This window comes from Ovis aries, chromosome 8 (genome assembly GCF_016772045.2).
Source record: "Ovis aries strain OAR_USU_Benz2616 breed Rambouillet chromosome 8, ARS-UI_Ramb_v3.0, whole genome shotgun sequence".
In the NCBI taxonomy this organism is placed as follows: Eukaryota; Metazoa; Chordata; class Mammalia; order Artiodactyla; family Bovidae; genus Ovis; species Ovis aries.
The window spans coordinates 90,515,355-90,537,706 of NC_056061.1; the positions used below are offsets into that span (position 1 = coordinate 90,515,355).

The 22,352-nt window shown below is 51.5% G+C and overlaps 1 long non-coding RNA gene across 1 annotated transcript; it reads right to left on the reverse strand.

The window, feature by feature from the left end:
* Positions 1–215: 215 nt before the first annotated feature.
* Positions 216–8,955, reverse strand: LOC121820224 (uncharacterized). The gene is made up of 4 exons (XR_006060709.2): positions 8,888–8,955; positions 5,611–5,851; positions 5,174–5,345; positions 216–4,945 (listed from the first exon to the last, which is right to left on the reverse strand). It is a non-coding gene; the product is annotated as an uncharacterized LOC121820224 (long non-coding RNA).
* Between the last annotated feature and the right edge of the window lie 13,397 nt (positions 8,956–22,352).

Genomic DNA, 22,352 nt, shown 5'->3' on the forward strand with positions numbered 1-22,352 from the left:
TAAAAAACTCTATTCATTTAGGGTGTTTGAGAATACTTCTAAAACCCAACTGTTGTCTCATTGTAATGGGACAAGTGAAAAGAATGTGAATGAAAAATACATTTTGGCAGAAAAGGGCCAGAGACAACATTCTCTTGGCCCCTAGGTGCACAGCTCTCAGCCCCTGAATCTCAGAAACCACCTTTCTCCATGAAGTCGAAGAACCAGCCTGGAAGTCAAAACAACCAAGATTTATTTGCCCTCATTTCCAAGTAGTTCAGTTGTCTACTTGTATCTATAATCCTTTTTCATAGTGATGAGTGGCCGCATGACAGGGATCCGAGTCTGAGCGTTTCCTTTTTATGGAGTGATGGGGGTGGGGGCAGCGAGGGTCTCACCGTTGTGCAGACACTGGCCCGCTGACCAAAGCCGGCCTTCCAGCCCTCCCTCCGGCCCTTCCAGGCAGCTCCAGTCTCAGCGTTCTGCGTTGAGAGGATGGAAGCCCTTCAGAGGGAAAATGACAAAGCCCCATGGACATCGGCGCTGGAGAGGGCAGCGGGTCCCGGTGGACTGAGGTGCCCCAGACGCCCCGAGACAGACTCGGGCTCCAAGCTCACGGGGACGTTCCGGCTGCTCACTGAAGCTGGAGCGCCGTCCTGGAGCCGGGGCAGCGCTGAGGGAGGGGAGGGCTGGCTGGACGGAGAGTGGACGCCAGCCCCGCTGCTGAGCGCGCCCCTCCAAGAGCCCTGGCTGCTCCAGGTGCCCCCGTGCGCTCTGCCGTCCATGCATGCTGGGACACGTGGAGCTTGGCACCTGCAGGCTGGCTCCGAGATGAGGGTCCTGTAAGTCAGGGAAGGCTCCGGGACCAGCGCTGCACCTCTGCCCCAGGAGTCATCGCTGTCACTCAGCCCCAAGGCTCGCAGCCCTCAGGCGACACTTAAATGCAACAAAAAAGCGCTTCGAGATGGCGCCAGAGTCCCTTTTCCACTGATTTTTCCCAACTTGGCTTCTACCGCGTGGGATCAGGGCCCTTTCGTTCCCAGGCGGTCCCGGAATGTGCGTGTCCTGAAGGGCCATCAAAGGCAAAGTTGTTCTGATTGGCTCCCCATCTTTTGCGGCTGTCAGAAAATAACCTGTATTTATTTTGAAATAATGCTTCCTGCCTTTTTGTTCTATATAAATATAATTTCTATTTACTGTAGAGAATTAAGAAAATACAGGAGGGTGTATGGAAGAAATTTAAATGACTTACGTTTGTGCCACCCAGAGAGTACTCGGGTGGGCACCCCGGTGTGTTTTCTTTTGGGTTTTACGTCCATGTTTATACACTGGAGATTATTCTGTAGACGCACGTTGAGACTGTTTGCTTTCCACTCAGCGCTGCGTTATGAGCAGCACAGCCCGTCTGTGGTTGCCCCGTGACAGAGAGGCCTGCTCCTCCGTTGAACTTGTGCCTATTTTTCAATCCGACAGGGAATGCTGCGGCAAGCTGGTCGTTCTCTTGGTTCCTGAAAGTGTTATGGGGTCAAAGGCCATGAGCCAGACGTTCTTGCAGAGAAGTTAGAACTCAATATCTCACACGAATTACTGCCAAAGTGAACATTTCGGCTCCTTTGCATAATTTTGTCCTCTATGAGGGTAAAACACTGCAAAACAAACACGCTTCCTTCTGTGATATTTTTCCTTGTTTTTAATGGAAGTTCAGACTGCTCTGGGAGAGTCGTGTGCAGGACTCAGGAGGCCTGCTGAGACTGCGGCTGGAGGGCAGGGCCACTGGACGCGTACTGGGATCCAGCTACATCTCCCAGAAAGGCATGCGGCAGCGGGAAGCTTGGAGCCCAGAGACACGGCCTTATTTGGGAATGGGGCCTCTGCAGAGGGAGTCAGGCTAGGGTGAGGCTGTCAGGGCGGTCATAACCCAAAACGAGGCTCCCCAGGTGGCTTTGCGGTAAAGAAGCTGCCTGCCAAAGCAGACGATGCAGGCTGGACCCCTGGGTGGGGAAGACCCCCTAGAGAAGGGAATGCCAAGCCACGACAGAATTCTTCCTGGAGAATCCCATGGACAGAGGTGCCTGGAGGACCACGGTCCATGGGGTAGAAAAGAGCTGGGCACGACTGAGCGATTAGGCACACAACCCACTGTGAGCCCGTCCTTGTGAACAGAGGTGTGGCTGCAGGGACAGGGAGAAGCCGCGTGAAGATGGAGGCAGAGACGGGGGTCAGGTGTCCACGGGGGCCCCGGAGTCACTGACTGCCTGGAACTGCAGGAGGTGAGGGAGGAAGCAACAGGCCAGGCCCCTGGCCTCTGACCTCCAGGGAGAACACATGGCCTGGTTCCTGGCCCCTGGTTCCCACCCCAGACTCTTGGGCTGCAAGCCCCGTCACTTCCGGGACCCCAGTCCCTGGGGGGGAGTGGGCATCTTCTCCCGGAAGCTCCCAGAGCTTTCCTCCAGCTGCCGGCGCAGCACCTCTTCCTGCGGGTCTCTGGGGTGTCATGGGAGGTGTGCTGGGAGGCTTGTCCTTTCTGGGTGCAGACGTCACTCAGAGGATTCAAGGGAGATACCTTGGATCATGTTTTGAGCACAGTCCGCAGGCCACTTTGATGCAGGGAAGCTTAAGGCCGGCCTTCAAGGTCACACGGGGGAAAGGGCGCAGGCCCTCGGGGTCACACGGGGGAAAGGGCACGGGACTGTACCCGGGGCATGTCCTGCTGGAGTGCACACGCCGAGGCTCAGTGGGGAACTTGCCCCAGCACACACAGCGTGCAGTGGGGACCCCCGGGCTGTGGCCCCTTTCAGAGTTGGTCAGAAAGTTGGTCAGTCCCAGGTTAGGGTCCACAGGCATCACCCACTGCTGCCCAATGGGGTCCTGCTGCAACTTGAGGTGGCCCCTTCCAGCTTCGCCTGCCACGAGCACACTTTTCACAACCCCCCTTCCCTGACCCCGCTGGGCGTGTAATTGCTTCCGAGGGTCCACGACTGATGGAGAAGCTGAAACACCTCCCGATCCCCAGCCCCCTTCTTGGGCAGACAAAGGGCGTTGGCAGCAGAGACATCCCACAGGGTCAGGCTCTTGGGAGTGGACGCTCCGCAGAGATGGACAAAGCCTGGAGACACGGGGAAGGAACCAAAGGACACGTCCTCCTCCGCTGGACACTCGTTCGGGGCCAGTGGGCGCATCCACTGAGAGCACTGCGGAAGCGACCCCTGGAGGGCGGGGGCGTGTCCGGGGGGGGGGGTCCCAGAGCCCGGCCCGAGTGCATCTCCCCGCACCTGCCCTGCCTCCTGCCGCTAAGCTCGGTCCCTGAGGTAGACCCAAAGCAAGAGCAGGTTTGAAATGCTGGGCTTTTGTCTATTAAAACGTCCTGTGAACTCCAGCCCTGAAGCCGCCTTTTCTCCTTTCTTCTATGTATGGTATTATCATCAATATTCCTTACCTACCAGGAAAGGAGGTCATCGCCTTTATCCTACCAATCAAAGGCTTTGGAGAAATCGTTTTCTCTGTGGAAACGACAGAGAATTGCCCGGAAAGGTGCGTTTCCCGCCCCTTTTACTCTGCAGGACCATCCGGGCAGCCTACCCTCCAGAGGGCACAGGTCGCCCCTCTGAGAACCCCTGTGGGGGCAGCACACCCGTGGCAAACACAAAGTAGGCGTCCCCTTTCGGAGGCGGTCAGGAGGCGGTCAGGAGGCTGGTAAGTTGCCACCACAGCCCAGGTGCCGGGGGCATCTTCGTCCATCGAGCGTATTTCTGACAGGCACCAGGAACCTGGTACAGTTCCCCAGGGGCAGCTGACAGTGACCGCTGCCCTGTGGCCAGGGGCCTGCACCCACGGGCACCCCTGGAGGGGCAGGTCTAGCACCCCACACCTCGCTGGCCCCAGGCAGACCCCCCTTGCCTCCCAGCACCTTGTCAGGGGAGCTGAGGCACCACCTGAGATCCCACGTGAAGGAGTCCGACTCTGCTCGTCGGGGGTCCCGTGGAGGGGCCCCACACAGGTGCGGGTTCCCGCTGGAAGTGGGTCCCCAGGTGACGGGCCCACCAGGAAGGCACGAGGGGATGGTGGCCTCAGCAGCATCTCCAGTCTACGCAGGCCTGGGAAGGGGTCCTCACACACCCCCAGACACGACCAGGCTCATCAGAGTGGGCCCCGGTGCACCCCGAGCAGGGCAGCATTCCTGTCGCCTGATTAAAGGAATTTTCTTTTGTGAATTAAACCACACTACATAAACCCCAAATTGTGCTGCTAACAGCCACACATGCAGGCACTCTCAGAACGCTGGGGGCCACGGGGCTGGACCCAGACCACCCGGGATTTTAGCAGCTTCTGTGCCTCTGTGGGGACCGCCAGTTCCTCTGGGGGGCATTCGGAGAACCATGGGAACGGTTACAAGAAAAGCTCGCTTCCCTGCTGTTTTCCATAATTGCTCCTCCTCAACCCAATATGATTCAAGTGGAAAAAAGCAAACACATCCACTTCGGCCGGCCCTTTCCCCCGCTCCTTCCTTTAATATTCCTTCCTCTGGGTATAGTCAATCAAGGCCAGTGTGGGTGGTGGCCAGGCAGTGGGGTCCAGCTCGCCTGGGGTCCTGGGAGGGGAGGGCCCGGCCCGAGGGAGCAGCTCGCAAGCCAGAAGCGGGGGAGCCGCACGGCGCTCCGCGGGGCCCGGTTTCTCTCTCTTCTTTCTTTAAACACCCCTCCAAGCGTCTGTCATCTCAGCAGAACCGTCCCCTCAAGTAGACTCGTTGAGCTTGTTAGAAAATGAGAGTCAGAGATGCCAGCGCCTGGTCTCACTTTAAGCTGACGGCCCCTCCTGGCTCACAGGGGCAGACCCTGCCTCAGCGGCCTGGGTGACCTTGTGAAGGGCACGAGGCTTGCTCCTGACGGATGCCCCCCTCGCTGGGAGGGGTGAAGGCCTGGGGTCAGAGTGGTCTCTACAGCAGAATCACTCGGAGAAGCGTTTCAGGCTGTGCCGAGAGGGCGAGTTTTGTCATTTCCCACGCAAGCGGTCATGCAAGGCCCCAGAGATGAGGCCCAGGGGTTGGCCTGCCCTGCGTGCGCTCAGAGGCTCCCAGAGGCTGACCTCGGCCTGGGGCTTGGACTAAATAGAAGGGTGGGGAGGGGGTCTGCAGACAGCTGTGGGGAGGGGTGGTGGGCGGTCAGGGCTGCCCCTGAGGAGCGGCAGGGGGACTCACCTGCCCAGCCAGGAGGAGCCTGGCTCCACCTGGGAGGGACTGAGGCGGGGACACCGGTCAGCATGTCCTCACTCCGGTCCAGCCAGGGCGAGTTGGGGGTGCGCAGGGCAGGTCTTCAGAACAGCAGGCGGTGGGGCTTGGCCAGAAGGGGCTCCTGAGCCACACAGGCTGCCTGTGAGTTTACAAAAGCTCCTGGGCTTGATTCGCACTTTCTCCCTCCTCCTCTGTCTCTATCTCCAACAGCACAGGGCGTGCTTGCCCTCCCCCGCCCCGGGAGCGCGTGCGGGATGCTGCATGCCTTGCTGCTGCGCGGGGTGGGAGGGAGGGGCAGCTCTGTCACCCCTCGTTTTCAGGGAGGATCGCCAGGCTCTGAGCCCCCAGCGCCCGTCCACTCCCGAGAGCTGCAACTGCAAACCGCGCTGAGAGTTCATAGTCACCTGTGGTCACCGCGCAGTCCGCTCCGAGGCTGTGGGGCGTCCTGAGGGGCGGCACCCAGAGCCCAGTTAGAAACACGCAGTTGTCTCCTCTGGCCGCACCTCTCCGGGTGTTTAAAAGCACCCTTCACGTATGTTTAGGCGTGTCGTCCTTGAGAATCTCTGCCCTGGCCGTCCTTGACAAGCGCAGCTTCTGTGATGCTGTCTCTTCTGTGACAAAGCCAACGGTCATCAGAAAGACGTACTGAAAAAGCAGGGAGGAGAGGGCTGGTTAAGACAGTCCCGGGAAAGCAAGCTCAGTGACCAGAAGCCCAGCAGGGAATGAGCCGCTCCCTGGGGCGTTCGGACAGCCGCAGCTGCTTTCGCCACCAGCCGACCTGAGACAAACTCGAAGCGAAATACTGTAGGATGTTTTGAAGTCACCTCTGGAATTGGTTAGGTCTGACAAGACAATTTTACAATCATCTTAAAAGGTTATAAACATAGAAGACACACGAAGCAGAATTCCTCTTCTGCAGAGACCTGCGGGCCATCGCACCCCCCACCTTGGCCAGACGAGACAGAGGTCAGAACCTGCAGGAGGAGGCGGGGACCCAGAGACACTGCTCGTCAGACAGGAGCCAGAGCACAGGCCACTGCAGAGATGAGCGCCTGCGTCTGAGGCCCGAGGAGCTGCCGCCGGGAGGCTGGGCGCGGCCTCCAGGCTGGCTCTGTGGCTCTGACCGGTGACCAGTGCCAAAGGCTGCAGGGTGGGAGGGGCCTCTCGGCCAAACCCCACTTCCCAGGGGAGGCGCTGCGCTCAGCGCTTCGCTTGGGGACTGCTCCTCCCCAAGCGCCACGCACACCTGGGTCCTGGCCACCTGGCCCAGAACCCGCCAGGTCCAGCCTTTTCTGATCTTGGTGGACAACTCAGTTCTCCTCTGTCTCCGGTAGGAACCCGATTTACCCATCACTCCCGAGGGTTTTTGGAGTTTCGTGGAGGTGGGAACTTGCTGTATTTATTTTAACAGCGACTTATTGAGATGAGAAAGAGGAGAAATGTCATGGTTGCTGTTTTCCTGATTTAAAGAAGAGTCAGAGAAGTTAACATTTCCTGCTGATCACCTTCAGAACTAGAACCAGACAACACCCTAGCTCAGCCCTCTCTGAGCTCCCACAAAACACAGCATTCTAGAAACCTCCATTGAAATGCATGGGCTCAAAAGATGTCTGCCTTTTGTAACTCAAAATAAGTGACAGTCAATGAGAAACACTTGTGTAGACTTTAGTCTTAACTGAGTGGGTTAGTTGCTCAGTCGTGTCCGATGTTTTGCGACCCCATGGACCATAGCCCGCCAGGCCCCTCTGTCCATGGGATTCCCAGGCAAGAGTACTGGAGTGGGCTGCCATTCCCTTCTCCAGGGCATCTTCCTGACCCAGGGATCAAACCATTCTTGACTGTCTAAGCCACCAAGGAAGCCCCAGTCTTAACACTCAGGGGAAAACAATTTCTTAATCACCTAGCTCAGTGCACTCTGGAGCCCAGAGGCTTCAGTCAAGAAATCCGCAGTCCCGTTGACTCAGCTGGAGTCAGGGTGGAGGGAGGTTTAAATTGCCAATCCTATCAAAAAGGTACTTCACATGAGAAAGAAAAGAACCCAGTTCTGCTAGTTCAATAAACATCTCTAGCTATTTGTTTTAAAAGATCCTCAGCTGGATATTCCGTGACACTCACAAATGGTGCTGTGACTGGAAGAACTTCAGCCATCTGGAATGCGCTTAGACACACACGTTTCACTCAACCAAGTGAGAAAAGGTCCACATGCTTTTTAATGCACATTTAGAACAAAAAATGACTTAATTCTATAGGAAATCAACCCTGAATACTCACTAGAAGGACTGATGCTGAAGCTGAAGCTCCAATACGTTGGCTACCTGATGTGAAGAGCTGACTGACTGGAAAAGCCCCTGATGCTGGGAAAGACTGAGGGCAGGAGGAGAAGGGGACGGCAGAGGATGAGAGGGCTGGATGGCATCACGGACGCAATGCACGTGAGTTTGAGCAAGCTCCGGGAGACAGTGAAGGACGGGGAGGCCTGGTGCACTGAAGTCCATGGGGTCGTGGAATAGGAACGGCTTAGCAACAACAACAACAAAATATGGCAAACTACCAACAGCTCCAGCATCTGGAAACTGCTTCGGATGAATGACTCTGCGTGGAGCACGGAAGCTGTGCGGGCGGGGGAAGGGGAGGACGCAAGGCCGCTCCGCCCCCATCCCTCCAAACTGCTAACCGACGCTCACGTCCTGTACTGGTTTCCTGGGGCTGCCGTAACAAATACCACAACCGAGTGGTTCAGGACGACAGGGGTTTGCCCCCTCGCAGCCCAGGAGGTGACCCTTCCAGCTGCCGGCGGCCCTGCGCGGCCCTCCGCCAGCAGCCCATCACTCCAGCCCTGCCTGCTGCTCACCCAGCATCGTACCTCCGCCAGCAGCCCATCACTCCAGCCCTGCCTGCTGCTCACCCAGCGTCGTCCCTCCGCGCCTGTCTGGGTCCTGATCTCCTCTTCCCATGAGGGCACCGGGCGCAGCAGAGGCCTGCCCACCCCAGCGACCTCATCTACATCTGTGAAGACCCTGCTTCCTCAGCGCCAGGGCCTGGGGGCTGGACGGGACACAGGTTTTGGGAACACAGTTCAGTTCGCAGCACGTCAGGCGCTGTTGTTGCATTAGTGCATTGACCGCTCTCAGCTGTCCTACCACCAACCCAGGGACTCAGATTAACGAGAGAAGCAAGGTGTCTCCTGGACCAGAGGGGACGGGGGCTCCCCGGAGGGATGGGCCGACAAGCAGCACAGACCCAGGAAGGACAGCAGCCTCCTGAGGGAGGTCCGCTCAGGCAGGAGGACCCGGCCTCGTGGGAGCCTGCAGCCAACCTCGCCCCGTCCATCACCAATCGCAGCTTCACCACGTCCTTCCGGCCCCTCAGAACCGGAGGGGACTCGGCTCCAGCCGGCCGATTCAGAGGCTGCTGTGGCTGGAGGCCCTCCAGGCCTGTCCCCATCAGTCACAGCCCAGCGCGAAGCTCCCTGTCCTCACCTTCCTGTCAAAGCTCGTGCTGGTTGCGTATATTGCCGCCAAGCTTCAAGCAGGGGCGGGAAGGAGCGGTACGGAGAGCCAGGCAAGGCCCTCTCTTCCCTGGCTCCATGCTCGCCTCTCCCCACAAGCCCCAGCGCAAGGCGTTCTGGCCTTCTTCCCACGCAGGGCGACCACGGACCCCCAGACCTCCTTACAGACCCACCTTCTCCACCTGAGCGGCACCCAGGCCTGCGTCTCCCAGAGCCCGGCTCTGGTCCACGGAGGGACTCTGGGGTGGCACTGCCATGCCTGCGAGAAGATGAAGTACTCTGCACACGTGACCGCGCAGGGGACCCGCGCAGCTGCTGTGTGCTCTAAGGTGGTACTCAGATCTGGCTTGCCGTCAGCCGTCTCATCCAAACGTGTGTGCTCGCACGCTCAGGGACTCGGCGTGTCTGCCTCTGTGACCCCATGGACTGCAGCCCACCAGGCTCCTCTGTCCACAGGATTCTCCAGGCAAGAATCCTGGAGGAGGTTGCCGTTCCCTCCTCCAGGGGATCTTCAAGGCCGAGGGATTGAACCTGTGTCTCTTTTGTTTCCTGACTCAGCAGGCAGAGTGTTTACCACCGCTCCACCTGCAATCTAAGCGAGCAAACACCTATTATAAGGAAAGGAGAAACCGCACTGATGGAAAGGAGTCCAGGGTTTGAGCATAATGTGAGTCAGGAGGGGCTGAGAAGGAAGATAATATTCAAGTAGGTAAAAGCCTAGTGAAGAGCTGTTTAAACACTAACAGTTCCAGAGCATTCCTGATGGGCGTCTTGTTTATTATGCCAATAAAATCATATTTGTCCCAACCACAAATATTTTCCAGTTCAACCTACATTCCATGGAAGCCCAAAAGCAAAATGGATGTGGCTGAATGAAGATGAGCAAGCTTTGGGGAAAAAAAAAAAATTAAATTCATTTCTCCATTTTTACACCAGAAAATTCTCTGAGCACATCCTTTGAAAATGCAAAGGCCTCTGAATAGGCGGGAGACCCACTGTCTGACGAGTTGCAAAGACCGAAGTCCAGCGGCAGTGGTCCCAGAATCAGCCTGCAGGTCAAGAAGCCTCCCAGACACCCCCGGGTCCCTCAGAACCTCCAGCCCCTGCCAGCAGACGATTCTCAGCTGTTCGGTTCTCACAAGTTACGGGCTTGCAATCAGCATTAACAGACTCGCTCATCCTGAAGTTAAAACATGCTGTGCCTGGGTGCATGCGTGTGCTAAGTTGCCTTAATCGTGTCTGACTCTTTGTGACCCCGTGGACTGCAGCCCACCAGGCTCCTCTGTCCACATGATTCTCCAGGTGAAAATACTGGAGTGGGTTGCCATTGCCTCCTCCAGAGGATCTTCCCCACCCAGGGATCAAACCCGCATCTCGTATGTCCTGCACGGGCAGGCAGGTTCTTGACTACGAGCGCCATCTGGGAAGCCGCAAATACACCAAGCTTTTCTAAAGTTTTCCTTTAGAGTCTGAAAATGTTGCCCGTGTCCTCATTAGGTTTTCAATTGATTTAAAAGGTGGCAGCACAGTGGAGCTGGGGGATCGTGGTGCCTCACCAGCGAGCTTAGGGCCGCGCACAGCCCGCTGCAGGCCGGGCTGGGAGTCCATCCTCTGCTGGTGACCCGGCGGCACCGGGCTATGTCACTGTGGAGAAGAACCCGCACTGCTTTCATCCTTCAGGGCAATGGGGGAAGGCCAGGGTTACAAGTCTAACCACATGCTGATTCACGGACTTATCAGAGCTGCCTTTTAAAAAGAAATCTAGGTCATTATAAGGATTTTTTAATGGATCCACGTTTCCTTCAGAAATGGATACATGGATTTAAGGTTTTGATCTTCTGATTAGGAATTTCAGTGGTTACGTGGCATTCTTGTAAGTAGAGAAGATGGTGGTTCTACTAAGAAAGTTGTCATTATCTTTTGGAAGAAGCTAAAAATATTTCTCTGGAAAACGTGATCGTGATTCAAAGCCAGTGCAGTGGTTTTGAGCTCTTCCTCTGGCAAGTTTGAAGGTCATCCCAAGAGTGCAGGAATGGGCTGCAGTTTTAAATGTCGATTCGTAGTACAGAAGAATGTGTGTGCAGTTGAGTTTCTCCTGACAGAATGCAGTGGGAATAATGATTATGGTATTTGCATTTTGATGACGAAAAAGACGTGCTGTCAACTGAGGTAAATCTTAGTTTGAAATAGGTTATATGGTTAGAATTTTCACGAACTCAGAATCTTCTAATGAATTTGAAATTGGAAACATGCAGTTAGTTGCCAATTGCACATTTTTATGTGTTTGCCAAGGAAACTTTGTAAAGGGATTTGCTACTATCATCTTGTTTCATTTGGGGGAAAAAAGTCTAAAAGCGGAAAGAATAGATTTTAAGCGTGAATGGTAATTTTTAAACATTGACTAGATTCAGCGTTGCTGGGCTTCATTTTGTCACAGACCAATTAAAATATCACGCGTTTTTCAAGTCAGTGAGTTTGGATCTGGAATATGGATCGTAGATCCTGGCCTCTGGCTTGCTGGGAACCAGGGTGTGTGACTGTGTTCTGTGTTATGTTTGTAACACGAATAGCTCTGTCTTTCACTTTACCTCACAGATTTCATTCGAAAATCGACTGAAGAAACATATGTCTACGTGATCAGCTCTCGGCAGGTCTTCAGAAAACGTAATTCCCCTTCATCTTCACCCGTGTCTATCATGGGGGCCGTGTGCCATGGAGCCCACAACTTTTATGGCAGAAACAGTTCCCTGCATGATTTTGTAACACCTGTGGCTCCCCAAACCAGCTGTGGCACAGGACAGGAGAGGTTCCTGGGTGTTAGGAATCAAGTTGAAACTTTGTAATTTTAAATACTGATCTGTTGTTCTTTCCCTTCTAGTATAAGGAGGCTTCCCTGGTAGCTCAGAGGGTAAAGAATCTGCCTGCATGCAGGAGACGCGGGTTCAGTTCCTGGATTGGAAAGATCCCCTGGAGACGGGAGTGACTTTCTCTTCTATTATAAAGTGCAATCATTTTACATTTTGAAAAAAAGAAAAATTATTGTAATTGCTTTGCTACAAAAAAATGTTTGCAACATTTTCTAAAAGGCACTTTTCATTTTATATGATCTGAAAAGAAGCATAATTGTATCAGCTTCCCATAGTTTTGAAGACTTTTATCCTTTTATCTGGGTTTCTATCCAACTCTGAATCAAATGATCTGCTTTTTTCCCTCAGATTTTTGAGTGATTGCTTCATTAAAAAGTAGGTGCGGCTTTCTCATCTGGTAATTAAATTCACGTTTCTTAGATACTCTGTGAATGAGGTAGAGTCGCTGCTTTGGCTTTGAATTAAATGGAATGGATGTTATTTAATTAAAACTTGGGTTAATCTTAAGCAGATTCACAGAACGATAATCACTATAATAATAAACAATAGTCCTGACTGTAACTAATAAATTAGTCCTGAGTGTAATTCATTGTCAAGACATAATCCTTACATGAGCGGTTCAAACTATGAGAGGAGCTAACCTCTGCTGCTTCCCGGCAGCCAGCGGCCTGCAGCCTGCTTCTCATACCAACCAGCACTGCTGTTCGCTCGAACACTCGTGTCTGACTCGGTGCAACCCCGTCGACTGCAGCCCGCCGGGCTCCTCTGTCCATGGGATTCTCCAGGCAAGAGTACAGCAGCGGGTTGTCATTTCCTTCTCCAGGGGGAGACCTGGGTTCGATCCCTGGGTCGGGAAGATCCCCTGGAGAAGGAAATGGCACCCCACTCCAGGACTCTCGCCTGGAAAATCCCATGGACGGAGGAGCCTGGTGGGCTACAGTCCACGGGGTCGCAAAGAGTTGGACGTGACTGAGAGACTTCACTTTCACTTTTCTCCAGGGGATCTTCCAACCCAGGCTTCAAACATTGGTTTGAAAGTTCGAAGGTCCTGCACTGCAGACCTTTACCTACACTGTGGATTCTTTCCCACCGGCCATCAGAGAAGCCCTAATTACCATACAAACACCAATTAAAACAGAAGCAACTGCCCCAGGGCTCTGGATGTCAACAGCGAACAAGCCTCCAAGGAGAAAAGTCAGGATTTAAGAAGCCCTGCTGGCTGGGTTTCCTCTTTAGCTCCCGGCTTTGCCCTGAAGGCTGCCCGGGTTAGGGACTGTCCAGTGGACACAAACAGTGCATTTTTGAGACAAACACCGTCTGTCTGTCCAAGGACCAGGAAGAGGATTCTCTGCACTGAGTGTGGGAACAGACCCCTTCTGTTGCTTTCTCTTTGACCATCACTTCTTCCTCCCGGCCCTCCTGGAGTTCAGTTCCTGGCGCTCTGAGAGTAATGACTACATGAAAATCTAAAAATCTAAGCGAAAACTTGTCTTTCTGGCCTGGTTCAGAAAAGGACCCAGTATTTGAAGAGTATGAAAAATCCCCATTGCTTATTTTTCCTTCTCTTGTCTCAGCTCTACTGAGTGACTAGACCCTCTGAATAGACCTTCGCAAGCAACTCTGACCCTAAAGGGAAGCCCAGTGGGGCCCTGGAGCTGGGAAGGATAACTGAGGGGATTTCCTGTTAAAACGACAGCAACAAAATTTAATATTTTCCAGAAGATTTTAACAGGGTTCAAAATTTCATAGTGTAGTATTAAAAATGTCCAGGATACAATCCCAAATTATTTGAAGTACAATGAACCGGAAAATTATGACCAACACTCAGAGGAAAAGATTATCAACAGATGCCAGTCTCAATGTGACCCAGATATTGGAATTATCAGAGAAAGACTTTAAGGCAACTACTATAACCATGCTCCTTGAGATCAAGGTAAACACTCTTGAAATGAATAAAAGTGAAGTTCTCAGGAGAAAACGGGAAGCTATGAAATGGGAATTTTAGAGCTAAGGAATGCAGTTGATAGAACTGAATAATCTCATATGCAGTTGATAGAATTGAATATCTCATGGGTGGGTCTGCTTGCAGAATGTAGGAAGTAGAGTGAAAAGTCAGTGAACTAAAATGTCAATGAGTAGAAATCATTTCATTTGAATTATAGAGGAAAAAACAATTGAAGAAAATGAAGACAGTCTAAGGACGCTGTGGAATAATCTCAAAATTCTCACCCTCACATCACTGGAAAGCTAGAGTGGGGCAGAAAGAGTGATGTTTGGAGAAAAATTATTTGAAAGAATAACAACTAAAACCTTCCCAAATATTGTTCAAGACAAAAATTTATATATTCAAAAATTCAGTGAACCACAAACAGAATAAACTCAAAGAAACCGTGCAACCTACTTGGGATGCTGAAAACTAAATATACAGAAAAATATTTGGAAGGTGAGAAAAATAAAGTTTTTCACTGGGCACATAAGAACCAAAGTGTTTTCTTTAAAAAAAAAAAAACAACTCATCTGTTCCTGTTTGCTTTTACATAAGACATTTAAATCAATAAATAAAGTGGAGGAAAGGGCGTTTTGGCTCTGGAAAAGGATGTGCAGAACATGAAGTAAAATAAAAATTAGTGGGTGCACTGTCTAAATATTGGGAACCCCAAACAAATATTTGGTTTGATTTTGAGGCAAGTAAACGACTCAGTCGCTTCTTTTTTTATCCCCTCTGGCTCATCGTCGTGGCGATGACCAAGGAATGAAAACACTGTAAGGTGAGTGACGGGATACAATCAGGCGGCTGAAGAAATTGCCTGTTACACTCCTGAAAGTCAGGGACCTTGGGAGCTCATTTAAAGATGATCGTGAAACCAATTGGTTCATTCTCCAACTTCTGTGATAATCACGGCGTTTCTCAGTTTTAACTTATTAATGTCTTGGGATGAAATGAAGGCCTAATATTGAGCTAGTCTGGAAAATGTGTCTGTAATATTAGGATTTGTGTGGTCCCAAATGCCATCTGCTGCCACTATACGAGTGGTCCTACACGTCCCAGAGGGTTCTGTTTCCTCACGGGTCACAGCTAGTGATGGTCAAGTCCCAGAGCTTTATGCACGTGGTTTATTATGTATCTGAAACATATCTTCTATGTGTGTGCACTAGAGCTATTAACTATATGAAACGAGGCTCCCCTTATTGACTGAAGGCATTTTATTAGCACGTATTCTCTCTGTCTTTTTGAAACTCCAGGTTCCAAATTCCTGAAACTTACACAGAAGAGAAAAGCATTATAAAGATGAAATATACACAGAAATTTAAAGAGAATGTAGAGGAGAGCTTTTAACTGTTGACACATGGGTAAAATGAAGTTTAATTGTATGTTCGTTTATAGTGGATTCCATTTAAAATCTTCTCCGCAGGCCCCCTTAGCACCTCAGGTCATGTTTTATAAGGTCATGGTTTGACCTCTAACATACAAACCCAAAAGAAATGAAGAAAGTTGAAACAATAGTCTACTCTCATCTGATGATGAAAGAACAGGTAATTTATGATCCACTAAATACACTCTGAGAAGAGAAAGCCAACTATCCCTGTTATCAAAATGCAGTTAATGTCCTCATCACATCAACTTGGAAGAAGCACGTGTTCACAGCTATGGAGATGGTAAGAGCATCTGGTTATTTTATATCCGCTCTTGCTGTTTGTAGTGATATTTTAACAATAAAAACAGCAAATTGTACACTCAAGAGTCTTTATATACTTTAACCAAATTTTTCCTTTTTGATTCTCATAAAGAAGAACATCAGGACAAGGACTTTGAGATCGCCACTCAGAGGAAATAAAGCCAAGAGCTCCATGTTTATTTTGAGGAAAGCCAGAGTGACCTGTGAGTCTGCCCTAAAGGTGTCTTGACTTCATGTGGCTGTGGAGGGGAAGATGGTGTGGTTTGCCCAATGATTTGCATTACGCTGCTGGAAAAAACCCACAAAAACCCTATTTTGAAAATGTTTATGCATCAGTTATTTTGCTTTTGGAAACTGTGAAATTTATGCCAATTATTAAAGAAAGCTCACTTTGCTTCCTTCCCCCAGAGCTCAGAGCTGAAATGTGTACAATAACCCACCTCTCCACGCTGCTGCTGGGAACTAGCCGACTATGACATGAACAAGTGAGGCTCTTGATTCAAAGCGAGTTTCCCACTCTGTGCAAATACGTTCCTAATATTTTACTCGTGTTTGTCATTTCTACCAAGTCTGAAGATTCTGAGGAGTCATCTGAGCAATAATTCTTGTTTATCTTGACTAAAGCCAGGATGGAAAGATATATAGCAACATAGCAAGCCTGACATTTACTAGGCATTGATTATGATTTTGGTAGCAGTTTGTTACGAGAGAAATCTGAACAGTTCTGTCTTTGTGGGCACGAACATATATGATTTTCTATGCACTCGATTCTCAGCCTCAGTATAGATCTGTCAGCATGTTTGAAGTTGCTAAACTAGACTCTCAGTAGAGAAAATATGGGTGAGATGGTAAGAGCATGTAGGGTACAAAATGATTATTATCTGTGAAACTGAAGCCCTATTAGGGCCTTAACAACAGTTTCCATTGTTGAATCTCTTCAACCCATAGTTACCTTATATCTTGAACTTCATCTGAAATTTCTCTGTAAGACTTTTGTAAAAACGTGGACCATTTTTAAAGTCTTTAGTGAATTTGTTGCAATATTGCTTCTGTTTTATGCTTTTCTTTTCTTTTCTTTTCTTTTTTTTTTTTGCCACTAGGCACGTGGGATCTTAGGTCACCAACCAGGGATCGAACCTGTACCCTCTGCATCAGAAGGCGAAGTCTTAAGCACTGGACCACCAAGGAAGTGGCTGGCATTGTTTTTCTGGCCTAAATTGAAGAACCACCCAGAGAAACTGTGGATCACAATAAACTGTGGAAAATTCTGAAAGAGATGGGAATACCAGACCACCTGACCTGCCTCTTGAGAAACCTGTATGCAGGTCAGGAAGCAACAGTTAGAACTGGACATGGAACCACAGCCTGGTCCCAAATAGGAAAAGGAGTACGTCAAGGCTGTATATTGTCACCCTGCTTACTTAACTTATATGCAGAGTACATCACGAGAAATGCTGGGCTGGAAGAAGCACAAGCTGGAATCAAGATTGCTGGGAGAAATATCAATCACCTCAGATACGCAGATGACACCACCCTTATGGCAGAAAGTGAAGAGGAACTAACGAGCCTCTTGATGAAAATGAAAGAGGAGAGTGAAAAAGTTGGCTTAAAGCTCAACATTCAGAAAACTAAGATCATGGCATCCAGTCCCATCACTTCATGGGAAATAGATGGGAAACAGTGAAAACAGTGTCAGACTTTATTTTTTTGGACTCCAAAATCACTGCAGATGGTGATTGCAGCCATGAAATTAAAAGATGCTTACTCCTTGGAAGGAAAGTTATGACCAACCTAGATAGCATATTCAAAAGCTGAGATATTACTTTGCCAACAAAGTTCCGTCTAGTCAAGGCTATGGTTTCTCCAGTGGTCATGTGTGGATGAGAGAGCTGTATTGTGAAGAAAGCTGAGCACCAAAGAATTGATGCTTTTGAACTGTGGTGTTGGAGAAGACTCTTGAGTCCCTTGGACTGCAAAGAGATCCAACCACTCCATCCTGGTTGGAGATCAGTCCTGGGTGTTCGTTGGTAGGACTGATGTTGAAGCTGAAACTCCAGTACTTTGGTCACCTGAGGCGAAGAACTGACTCACTGGAAAAGACCCTGATGCTGGGAAAGATAGAGGGCAGGAGGAGAAGGGGACGACAGAGGATGAGATGGCTGGATGGCATCACGGACTTGATGGACATGAGTTTGAGCAAGCTCCAAGAGCTGGTGATAGACAAGGAGGCCTGGTGTGCTGCAGTTCAAGAGGTTGCAAAGAGTTGGACATGACTGAACGACGGAACTGAACTGAACCCAGAGAAAAGCAGAGCAGGTTACTCAACTGTTAGGAGAATTTCCAGGTCGGAACAGACAGCATCAGAGACCTCCGTAATCTAAGAAAATTACAAAATAGGCCTGTTATTCCAGATGCTATAAGGCAAAGTGCTCTTGCACAAGTCTGCTTGCAAAGAGGTCACTAGTAGCCTGGCGTCTGCCACGGAGAGCGTGTGGCATGAGCCTGCTAAAGCCCACGCCCCAGTGCCCCCCGCTGCCCGGACGTCCCCCGCTCCCTCCATCGCCTTTTCCCTGGGTGGTCCGTGGCTGCCACTGAGGCCTCAGGAAGCGTCCACTGAAGGCGGGACACAGGATGACTGCGTCTGAAACTGAGAGTCAGATTCTTACTCTTGGGCTCCAACACAAGCTTCTGAAAACCACGGCAGGCGATGACTGAAATCCCCAGCGACTCAAGGTGAGTCTAGGAACAGAGCTCAGTGCGGTGTGCGGGTCTTGGGGGTCGCAAAGGCAGACCACCCTTCGTCCTGCCTGGACATGCAAGTCTTCCCGAGCAGAGAAGCAGGAGGGAGTGGAGGCCTCCGGGGCAGGGAAAGCGCTCGGGCCAGGCTGAGTGGCTGAGCAGCAGGCTGTCCCGCCTCCCACCCCTGCTGCTCTCTAAGCGGTGGGGCCCTGGTCATGAGCATGGGGGACAGAAGGCGCCCAGGACAGCACAGTGGGAAGCAGGGCTCAGGAGAGGCCCCTCTGTCCACCTGGGTGTGGGGCCCACAGCACAGAGGGGTGGCACGGGGGTCAAGGACGAGGAGCTGAGACAGTCCTGCTGCAGCGACCCAGACCCGCTCGGGCCCTCGAAGAGAGAGGGGCAGCAGAGCCACCGCTTGTCGCCGGGGCTCCAGGGCCCAGAGGCACGGCGGCCAGGGACGGTTTGCAGCCTTGGCCGAAGTGGAGGCTGATGGCCAAGGACCAGACGGGGTGAACTCCTCTCTGTGGCCTCCAGGAGTGGAGCTAACCAGACACACAGAAGATACACAGTCCCCTTTGGAACGTACAGCTCACTCCCTGGGAGGGGAAACAGGAGCGCAGCTCTGAATCAGCTGAGTTCAAACTGGCAGTGACTCAGGGCCCAGTGACTCGGTGACAGTAGTTTTTCCTCGGAAGTGAGTAGGTTAGGTCTCCTGCTGCAGAGATACTGTGACTCCACTGAAAATCAAACCCAAATTTAAAAGAAAGCAAAGTTCCTTTTTCGAAAACAAGCTGGAGGTTGTAGCTCATGGGAATAGTGCCTTGGCCGTATTCTGCATTGTCTGTATTTTAACGCCCCTGCAGGAGCCATTCAGCAAGTGCTTATTTATGGTGTAGGGTCAGAAAAGGGATTCTCAGTGTGTCTCCTGTTGGAGGAACTGGAAAACACCCCCGAAATCCCAGAGCCTACTCCTGAGTGCATCCTTCTCGACTTGGACATCACCCACGCATGCAGGAAACGGCTTGGTCTCTGCTGTCTGTGAAGCCAGGACTGTACAGCAGGCCTTCGGGGATGGTTGAGATGCTTCACACCTGTGCTGGCAGGCTGAGCGCCCACAACGTGTCCGGTGCACCTGAGAAGCTGGATTTTAAGTTATTTTCAACTCGGCTTCAGTTACCTGTGACACACAGGCGCCTGTGGCCCCTGTAGTGGACACTGAGGCAGAGGACTGGGTTCTTATCCACGACCCTGCACGTGGCCAAGACTGACTGTGTTCCTTTCCTTCCTCGGTAATCTCTTATCCTTCTCATCTCTACAGTCAGGTGGAGGTAAAAGATGTCAGTTGAAGACCTCAGTCTTCTCTCTAGACTCCCCCTGTCTGAACATCAGTTGCCTGCTGGGCTGATCCAGCAGGAAGTCTGGAGACCCGCCTGGGTGCCGACCCAGCGCTGAGTGCGATGGTGCAGACACCTCTAGGGCTGGGCTGGGCTCAGAGACGAGGCTGCTTAGCCGAGCTGCAGAGAAAAAGACACAAGACAGAACTCCAGCGGAAGGGCTGGTGGCGTCTGCATGCTGTGTGCTGGGGGCCTGCTTCTCCGGCTGGGCTCCTCGTCTTGAGTAACTGAACGTACCAAGAGAGTTACGCAGGCCGGGCGTTTGCACCACGCTCATCGCCCCTGTTCCTCAGTCCATGCACACAGCTGAGATTCACGGTGTCTTTTGCACCTGTATTTCCTCTCCTTTCACCAGCTATTTGCTCATTACATATTCATTCTTTATTTGTCACGGACTTACTGGCTGCTGGGAGGTAGGGAAAAGTGAGGCGCATAGCCAAGCAGAGCCCCCGACCTCCTGTTGCTTTTAATCTAATCAGGGAAACAGCAATGCGCCGAATCACCACTTCACTGTGCTGGGCAAGACACACATCCTCTGGCTGCCTGTCTTCATGACGCCTCAGCCAATGGCTTCAGTGCTTTGCGATTTCCTCACATTATTTCCTTCATGGGTCTCGAGGGGGTGGTGGGAAAACAGTGCTAAATACGTTAGCACGTTAGTGCTAAACACAGTCAGTTTTCTAGTCTATATCCAAGCAAACCTCGAATCTGGGGAGATAATGGGTCAGGTTAAAATATTTCCTGCAGCGTGTGCTGCCCATGCAATCAGTTTCCTCGGTGGTGACTGCTCTGGTCCCCCGAAGAGATCTGTTTAAGCAGGAGAGACTCGGGGAGCAGGTCTGTCTCAGCCTTTGGTCCCACCCTCCATCTCCCTGCGGGTAACACGTGTAGAAGCCTGGAGCTGAGGCTGGTGAGCACGGGGCGACACCGCGTTGTGTTAATGGCAGCTGCAGTAATAAAATGTCATTGTCACAAAAAGTTGGTGATAGTGAATTGGAAGCTCAGTGTTCCTTCCCACCCTGTTGGGAATGTGGTGCTTGGACTCCTGACTTTTTCCGCTGTGTGGTTCCCTAGCCCCACAGCTTCTAGGTTCTTTGCATGAGGCCAGCAGACAGGTAAGAGAGTCTGGAGCTGGCTAACTTGCTTCTTAAGATGTTGACCTACCATGTAAAGTTTAAACTCCTACACTTGGAACCCAACGTTTTCCAGCGTAAAGCTATATCCCTCACGATTGCCAGATTACGCTTGCTTATCCACCCAGCATTTCTGTCACCCAGACAGACACATCCTCACTCAAAGCCCCCTCTGACTGCCATGCATATGCTTCACCCCCCAAAGTGACTTCTGCTCGGCAGCTTTCAGCTCAGTCACCCTCTCAAAGAATCGTCTCAAACACCGTTATATGCTGAGTCCTTACTCTTAGATGAAAGCAACTCTCTCCTTTAATCTCTCAGAGTCTCACATATACATCTCCTTTGATAGTTCATAACAGTTGTTTCAAACTCAAGTTCAAATTTCATTATCTTGAGATTAAAAAGATAAGGATAAAGATTGTTACTGAAGATTATTAAGCAGCTTAAAAAGTTCTACAGTTTGAATATTCAAACCATGTTTTATTTTCTAAATCAAATATATAAAACTCATTCATTGACTCCTTATCAGTCAAAATTGGAATCTATAATTTAACCAGTATTCGTCGTCTTGGACTGCATACTATCTGAGAATTTCAGCTTCATGTAAGATCTATCAATCTTAACAGTTCAATCAACATAGAATAGGCAGCAGAAAGATGGGTTCTATGTACTGTAATTAAAAAAACCTCCACGCGGCACTTGATTTTTCATGGCGATGAAGTTGCGTCTGGATGTCTGTAGATACGCACTAAGCACCTCATTTGCTTTCGTAACCACCATCCCAGACATTTCTCTAAATGAAATGATCTGTTGGTTCCATTTGTAAGTTGCATTTTTCAAAAAAAATCCCGGACTTAGATTTTCGAAAGTCTTTCTCTTTTGTCAAAGGTTAAATATTATCCCGCGCCCCGCCCCCGCCCCCGCCCCCGCGCCCCGCCCCCTCTCTTTCCTCGGTGACAGCAGGGTGAGAACAGAAGCGGAAGCCTTGCGCCTGCAACCAGGCTGACGCTTGCAACGGAAGCCTTACGCCTGCAACGGAAGCCTTACGCCTGCAACGGAAGCCTTACGCCTGCACCGTCTCCCTCACATCACCCCAGCCTCCTGGCTCGGTTTCCGTTCCTCCGGGCGGCGTTGGTGCCGCTGGAGTGGCCCCTCTCCTGACCCGCGTCCCAGGAGACCCTGTCGGCCCAGTTTGCCACCAGGTGCTGCTCACTTCCAGTCGCCAGAAAACCCGGAGATGCTGCCCTCAGCACCCGCGGGACGCTTGTGAGAGCCTGGGAATGCTCCGCGGATGTCGCTGCAACGGACAGGAAGGGTCTCCACGCGGGGTTAATCCAGCCCTCCCCCACACCAGGGTGCGGGCTCCTATAGGCAACGCCAGACGTTCCTGAGACCAGCCGGGAACCTCTGTGGTCAGGCCTCGCCCGCGCAAGGAAGGCCTTTGTCTCCATCCCTGACGCGCGTGATGAAGCGGCACCAGTCAGGTGCCCGGCGCTGAGTGACGAGGGGCTCGGAGGACCCTTCACAGCCAGCACACCCCAGGGCACGCGGGACTGTCCGTGCGTGCACGCACACCTGGGGAAACAGGCTCCCTGCAGAGGACCCCTGAGGACGGGGTGAGAGCGAGGCGCAAGCTTTGTCAGGACCCGAGCCAGGAGAGCGAGAGGAGAGCCGTGGGCCAAAGGTGCCCACCTGGGAAAGGCAGGCCAGGAGACAGCCGCGGAAGGAGGGGAGGGTCTGAGACGGATTTCGACTACGGCAAGGAGCCACTGGGACTTTCTAAATAAGAACAGATATGCTTAGTTAATGCTTTGCGGGGACCGTTTGG